The sequence below is a fragment of the Arvicola amphibius genome, chromosome 13 (assembly GCF_903992535.2).
Source record: "Arvicola amphibius chromosome 13, mArvAmp1.2, whole genome shotgun sequence".
Classification (NCBI taxonomy): domain Eukaryota; kingdom Metazoa; phylum Chordata; class Mammalia; order Rodentia; family Cricetidae; genus Arvicola; species Arvicola amphibius.
The window spans coordinates 4,019,585-4,027,961 of NC_052059.1; the positions used below are offsets into that span (position 1 = coordinate 4,019,585).

Genomic DNA, 8,377 nt, shown 5'->3' on the forward strand with positions numbered 1-8,377 from the left:
GCTCGAGGTAAAGATATTTACTGGGGAACACTCATGAACAACAAGGTATAGAGCTCCTGCGGTCCTCTGCTTTGTGTGTGCTGGGAGCTGTGTTCAGGTCTCCAACCACCACCCAAGAGAGAGTGAGCACATTTCCTGTCTGTGCTTACTGTACCTCAGGCCATGTCCTAATAGGCAGGTATCAAAAAGGCTATTGGCTGAATGAATTCACACAACATACTTTATTCCATTTCTTAAACTGTTTATCTCCTTAAATATAGGATTTAACGAGTTAGCACCATTCTACTTCCTGGTGCTCCCTTTCCCTTCAAATTGTTCATTTTGTATTTTTCCTTGCTCAGCTTGCTCCTTTTCATTATAAATATTCATTAGATTTAACACTAATTAATAACCACATGACAGAGTCTATGCTAGGCTGTTTTGAGATTTCCTGTGCCAATGGAATTAATTCAAAACTCTTCACTTTAGCCTCAGGCAGACTATTTGGTCCAGGCAAAACCAGTCACTTTCTTCACCAAAATATCACAAGAAAGGTCTCTAGGCCACATATTAATATTCTTCACCTCTGAGACATCTTGACTCAGGCTCCCACAGTTCAAATCTTCCTTGCTCCTACTAGGATGTCCCATTAGACAGCGCTTGAAGCATTCCACTGCCTTCTTAACCCAAAGTGACAATGTCCAAATTTCGCCAAACAAAAACTATGATCAGGCTTTTCACAGAAATATCTCAGTCCCTGGTACCAACTTCTTAGTTAGGGTGTCCTTTTCTGTGAAGAGACAACATTACATGGCAACTCATAAAGGAAAAACATTTTCAGAGGTTTATTCCATTATCATCATTGTGTGCATGCAGGCAGACATGGTGTTAGAGAAGGAACTAAGAGTCCTATGTCTTGATCCACAGGTAACAGGAAGTGAACTGAGACACTGGGCATGGCTTGAGCATATATGAGACCTCAAAGTCTGCCTCCACAGTGACACATTTTTTTTTCAACAATGCCGTGCCCACTCCAAGAAAGCCACACCTCCTAATAGTGCTAGTCCCAATGAGTTTATGGGGCCATTTGCATTGAAACTCTCACACCAGAATTGCCATCAACTCATTCATTTAGTTCATTGCATTAATCATCTTGTTACTACAACAAAATACACGAGAGCCTTCAATTGTAAAGAAAAATGGATTATTTTTAGTTCACTGTTTGGGTGCTTCACAATCGAGTGTTGGAACTTTCACTGATTTGGTCTCTGGTGAAGGTAGCAGATGTCAGAACACCACAGGGGAAAATTGTATAATTACAAACCAGTTACATCTCAAACCAGAACAGAGTAAAGAGCATTGAGTCCTCAAAATCCCACAGTCCTTTACAGTCTTCAAAGACATGCATTTCTGATGACCTAGGGATTTTCCCATCAGTCCCTCTTTGTAGTGGTTCCACCTCCCATTAGTACGACCCTGGGGAACAAATCCTTAATGGGCAGCTCTCTGGGGGTACAGTTGACGCTCCGAGCACAGCAGTAGTTAATGCAGATAATCAATGTGGCTGTTCTTTTCGTGAGCCTGTTATCGATCACACTGACTCCACAAAGAAGTGAAGAAGAAAAGGGGAACCCCTCATAGATTGACTCTGAGTACCACCTGTCTGCAACAATAACTCTGATTATCTAATAACACGGTTATAATACATTTATCAGGGAGTCTTCCATCTCATTAAAATTGGAAACCACCAATTTTAGAATTATTTGGCTTATTCACGCATACATTCAATACACATAGCTCCAGTTCTTCTTAAGAAATACGTTTTATTTAAATATATGAGCATGGAATTAATCATGGCCACAACTTCAATATTAAATTCTTAAACATACAATGACTTTGATATTATAATGATATTAATTTTTAAGAACCCCTTGTAAGAGGGTACATATGATTTATAGAACCATTTCTATCAAATTATTAAAAAGCTGAGTAGAAGATATCAAAAAATGTATTTTATCTCCTTTTATTGAAAAACCACATGATTTTACAGTGGTAAGGAGGGCGTTGCTCTGTAGACTGCTAAATTCTTGAGATTTTTTTCCCCAGTAAATTCTTCTCTTGATGCTCAGTCCTCTGGCAGAGGCCTCTCTGCTATTGAAAGCTCTCATGGAAGGAGTTAGTGGGCCTGTTTCAGACTGCCAAAAAATATTTTCTGAAAAGCTGAACCCAAACAGAAAAGCAGGTTATGGGGCAACTTCCTTAGCTGTTTTCTTCGGGAATTCCTTTATTGCAGCTAAAAAGATCTCTGCTGTCCGCCACTACTCAGGGAGAAGGCAGCATCCTAACTTCAATGCATCCCTCTGAATCCGTGTCAGACAGGCTCATGGCCTTTGGCCTCATGCCGTACCACTCTGACTGTTATGATATTCTTCTGGGCTTTAGAGTCATTGAGCTCATTTTAGGAGATTGCTGCATATTTTAGGATAACAATCTCATTTTTTATTTACAGTTTAGAAACTATAGGTCCTGACTATAATAGTTTCAGACTTAGTCTCCTAGCACCTCACCCTGTACCTCCAAGCACTGGGTTGTATTTTCCTTGAGTCAGGTGGCCTGGCTCCTTCTGCGATTCTCAGCGGTATCACAGCTGACCCACATAATGCGTCTGCAGCAGTTTGTAGTGCACACATTCTTTTCTCTGTAGGGAGAAAAAACGCCTTCCTTCTCCTTTTGTTGCTGAGTTGCCTCTGTCTCTCCTCTCCTGCACCTTTCTTTCAAAACAAGGCCCTTTTTTGAGGCATCATTTCTTTTCCTTCCAGGACTCAAGGGAAGTTGTAGTTTTCTGTTTTCCCTGCTCTGGTGAAGAAACTATTTTGTTGTTGTTGTTGTTGTTATTTTTTTGAGACAGGGTTTCTCTGTGTCACTTTTTGCTTGCCCTGGAACTAGCTCTTGTAGACCAGGCTGGCCTCGGACTCACAGAGATCCTCCTGCCTCTTCCTCCCGAGTGCTGGGATTAAAGGCGTGTGCCACCACCACCCGGCTAGAAACTATTTTTTTAACCTAATAAATTATCACATTTTCTTCTACCTTTGTTTGTTTCAGGTATCCATGATGTGGAATTCAAGGACAGGAACCTCTCCCCATGGAAGATGACAGATTCCGTTGTCTTCTGGCCTTGCCTGGTAGGAAGCTGTCCAGTGCGATATCATTCTTAATGCTTTTGTGTCACTGATTTCCCCTTGTTAGCATTTGGATATCATTTTGTGTCCTGAAGCATCCTGGGATGGACCCTGGTGAGATCTTGGATTTCCATTGTATGAACTCTTTCCATCTCTGAGCCTCAGTCCCTCAGTTCTGGGATACTGGGAGTTTTCAGTAGCTTCTCTTCTTTTTAAAATTCTCCCTCTATAATTCCCTGTCAGTAAGATATTGTGTAACATGAATACACATTCCTAAATGATAACCTTTCATGAACACACACAGACATACAGACAAAGATACGCAGACAGACAGACACACACAAAGACACGCAGACACACAGACACACAGTCACACACATAGACATACAGACAAAGATACGCAGACAGACAGACAGACACACAGACACACCCAAATACACACACAAACAGACACACACAGACATATGCACACAGACACACACAGACATATGCACACAGACACACGCAGACATACACACACAAACACACACAGTCGCACACACACACTTTTACTCACGACTGCCTGCAACCACATGTCTGTGTGGGAGAATGCAATTACATAAGTTCCTCGTTCAGAATGGCTTTTGTAGCAATGGAGTCTTGTTTAAACACTGATTTACACATATTACAGAGGTGCAGATATGTGACTGTGGATCTGTCTGAATAGAGATATCTCACAGATACATCAGTACATTTAGCACTAGCAGGTTACCATGTCTAAGAACTTACTCTGGCGGGCCTGGTGGTAAGGAAAAACTGCTATATCATGTAATATATACTATGAAAATTTCTTCAGTTGAACACAAGCATAAAAGATGAGAAACACAAAAATAATAACGATAATTGAGAAAGGAGAAGTGAAGGAGGACAACTGAAAAACCGTCTGATGCAAAGGCTCAATTTGATACAATGAGGATGATGATTGGGAACCAGAAGACCGCCACACCTGTGTAGCAGGGGCCCTGGAACATGGGGACTCCGGGATCCTAGAACTGGAATGCAAATTTGCATCTCTGTTGAACAGATTACTTTAAAATACAATTTATATAAAATACATGCTTTTCCTGAGAAGCATATTTTCTTTGCTACATATACGTCAGAGTTATTGTATTGAAACAAGAAAGAAGATCAAAGGTAAACCTTTTAGAAGCGTAGAAACAGAATTGCCCTGATTTATAACCTGATTTATTTTCTTTTAGTTTTTTCAGCATGAGAAAAATAAAGATTATGTTGTATCACCACCTTGTGGCCACAATCTATAACATTTAGTGTGAGGCTCTACAATCCACATTTTACATATGTGTGCACAGGCTTGTACATATGTACATATACGTACACACACATACAAATGGTTTTAATAATTACTAATGATTTCATCTCTGTCACTTTTTCTATTTTTGGCAGGCTAAGATTTGTACTTGTTGTAATCTAAAAAAATAAAATTCCAAAGGGAACCTTAAAAGCCATCTCTTCTTCAGATTTCCTATTCACACAATGAGGTGAATTACAGTTCTGTTGTTGCGACTTAAAGAATGGTTTGGTTTGGATTTGGGTTCCCCAGGGCTAGATGTCCACAGTGGCAGGGAAGCCCTGGAAGCTAAAGAAGGGAGTTGAGATCAATCTCCACCTTGTGCCAGAAGCAGAGAGAGGGAAAAGGAAGTAGCAAGACTATACACTCACAAAGCCTGCCTTCAGAAAGGTAGTTCTGCTAGTGAGGTTCTGGGTCTTAAAGTTCATGATCACCCCAAATAGTGCAACCAACTGGAAACCAAGCATTGAAGGCATGAGTCTATGTGGGGCATTCTCATTCCAGCTGACACACACGGTATTCGCTCTCACTTAAGATTTTTTTTAAGCTTAATATTTGCTTAGTGGAGTTTTAGAACATTTGGAAAGTTTCACTTAAACAAACAATAGCTGATGCTGTGAGAAATATATATATATATATGTATATACGCATATATATACATATATATATATATATATATGTACTGATGAAATTTATGTTTGAGAAGCCATGGAGAGGTCTAAGTAAGATTTAAAATTCAGCTCTACAAACATTTACTAACAGCTGTGTTATGCTCATATCCCACGCATTCCAAGATGATGACAGAGCAGCATGACCAGCTGGAAGCATCAGGCAGACAGAGACTGAAGTCCACATTCAGGTGCCTGCGTGGCTTGATAATTGGGATTTTCAACAAGCTGTCTCTCTTAGAGAGGTTAGAGACGTAGGGGTGCAAGTCATTCACAATCCTGAAGACCAGCTGAGACACCCAGCCTCGTGGATGGAAAATTACTGGAGTCTTAGACTTTCTGGTGGTAGATGGCCATTGTTGGACTTGCTGGACCACAGTCTATAAGTCATTCTAACAAGTAAAATCTCTCTCTCTTTCTCTCTCTCTCTCTCTCTCTCTCTCTCTCTCTCTCTCTCTCTCTCTCTCTTTGTGTGTGTGTGTGTGTGTGTGTGTTCTGTTCCTCTAGAACACCTGACTGCTTGATTAATAAAAGGAGTGAGAGCTTCACTTTCCTATAGATATAAGGATAAGGTATACATAAGGATTTATGAATATAAGGATATCTGAAATGCAGTTAAAATTATACTTGCTTGTATCCTTACCTGGCAGGGGGAGACACCATTATCTTGAAGTTGTTTTCCCAGGATGAGGTTCACTCATTGCATTTCAGGTGTGCTGATTCCTGTGATTTTCCCCAATGCAGGAAACTTGGCTGCATAATTGGTGATGGTGGGGGACTGTGATTGCTCTCTCCCCATTAGGTACAAAATATATATACCAGCTTAGGAAGCTGGCAGTAGTGGGTTCTTCTCTTGGTGCCATGGTTGTTTGTGATGTTTACAGTGTCAGGTATGAATTCCCTCCTACAGAACGACCTTACCTGGAGTTAGGTGGGTGTTGGCTTCCCCCAGGACATAAGTGCCATTACTATTCCTTTCAGAATATTTTACATTCCTATCATTGTTGTGGTTCATATTTATTGATTACTTCTACATAGCTATTGATTTTTTCCCTTGGCAGCTTGTATGGCTCCTTCAGATATGATGACAGCTAATTGTCAGGGAAGAGGCTCCTGGTTCAGACACAGATGAATTCTCTAAAGTATTGAGTCCAAAAATGTGTCCTATCTTTAGCAATAAGTTCTTACCTTCTTTTTCTGGAAGTTCTCAAGATTGACAGCAATGGTTTATGTTGCTTTGAGGGGTCTCTTGGACTCCTATGACCAACAACTCATAAAGGAGGTCTCCAATGCTTGACCTAGGGGTTTTGTTAGATAGTCTATGGTTTGTAGGAGCATTGTCTCCTCAAGTGGTATATTTATACTAAATATATTATGTATGCTTATTTATATTATATATTCATATAATATAAACATATGTACAATATGCATACACATAAACATATATCTAGTTGTAAGTAAATAAAATATAATTCCCAATGACTTTTTCAAATATTCTTAGCAATGCTTATTCCTTATCCATATCTTCCCCTTTGTGTTTCCTTCCATCCCATAATCTTTTTAAGTGAAAGGTAAATGATTGCTTTGCCATGTATACCATAAAGAGAAAAATCTGAAGGAAAACCTAGCCAGGCAGTGATCATGCATGCCTTTATCCCAGCATTTGGGAAGCAGAGACAGGCAGATCTCTGTAATTTCGAGGCCAGCCTGGCCTACAGAGCAAGTTCCAGGACAGAGAAACCCTGTCTTGAAGAAAAAAACAACAAAAAAAAAAGAAAAAAAGAAAGAAAAAGAAAGAAGAAAAAGAAAACTTTTGTGGATATTGGCTAAACATCTCTAGGAAGAAGAGAGCATACTCGGATTTTTATATTTCAAAAGGAAATAAGGATGAAACTACTAAGAAACATTTTTAAATGGGGAGTCTAACATTTGTTTTATATTACATGATTTAAAAACCTTCATTTGGTTGACTGTGTTAGAAAGTAGGCTGGTGACACTTTTAGAGAAAATTCTTGAGTCACAGAATAATCTTGTATCCAAATTTCCACACTACAGAGAAGTTATTTAATGTTTTATGTGGTTTCTTCTGTGTTATGTTCTGTTATTACCTTCTGTTTTAAAACTCACTTTAATGCTCATTTTCTAGGTCAGACTAATTCCTTTCTAAAGGTCATTGTTAAAGGAGGCATCTAAAATATTTCCCATCATAATGGTAGTCAATAATGAGTCTAAAATTTCGGACATTGAGTTGGAGCTGTAAGTAAGAAGAATAGCATTTCCCTAGCATTTGTGAAACCCCAAAACCATTTCTAGTACCTCAGAATAAAGCAAAAAATAAACAAAAAACAAAAGCAAAATGAACAAAACCCAGTCATTAATAAAGAGGAAAGTGATGCTTTACATGTTATGAGACAAGTAGAGGTCAGGGCTTGGTAACTAATACACAATCTCTTCATAGTTCCATCAAAATTGTCTGTGCCCAGGCCTAACTGGGAACTCTATATTGTACCTCTTCCCAAAGGTCAGGGGATATCATAGAAGAGGGGGTAGAAAAATTTAAGAGCCGGAGGATCAAGGGAATTGCCAAGAAACAATGCTTTCTCGGTGTGCCAGGGTCTCTGTCGTCATAAGCCCACAGCAGCTGTGGTTGCCTGCATAAGGCCTGCTCTAGAGTAAGCCAGACAGTATTCAAGCGTGGTGGGGGTAGGGGCTTACCTTCAAACATGGTTAGGGTAGGGACTTACCTTCAAGCATGGCTGGGGTAGGGGCTTACCCTTTAAGCGTGGTTGGGATATGGACTTACCTTCAAGTGTGGGACTTTTCTTCAAATATGGCTATGGTAGAAACTTACTGAGTCCCATGCTACGAGCCCTGACTTTAGCTGAACAATTATTGGCAGTTGCTGGCTGCTGGAGGGAGATAGTAAGTTTTATTTAGGCCCCATTTAATTTACCTACACTCGATTTACATAGTCCCACCCTCGTGCACATAAAGGTAGTGCTAATTAGACCTCATTCATTAAAAGAGGAGAGGCCGGAAGTTGGAGGAAAACACATGATGTAGAGGTTCTAGGAGAAATTAGAAGTGATAGTAGGGTAAGTATTAACAAAATACATTGTGTGTGTGTGCATGCGTGTGTGTGTGTGTGTGTGTGTGTGTGTACACTTTAAAAGGAACACAGGAAAAAAACTGTTAGAAAAAAA

General features: G+C 39.8%; 1 non-coding gene across 1 annotated transcript; it reads left to right on the plus strand.

Annotated features, from left to right (window-relative positions):
• The first annotated feature begins 5,809 nt into the window (after positions 1-5,809).
• On the plus strand, positions 5,810-5,973 carry LOC119800571. Its single transcript, XR_005283061.1, has one exon. It is a non-coding gene; the product is annotated as a U1 spliceosomal RNA (small nuclear RNA).
• The last annotated feature ends 2,404 nt before the right edge of the window (positions 5,974-8,377 follow it).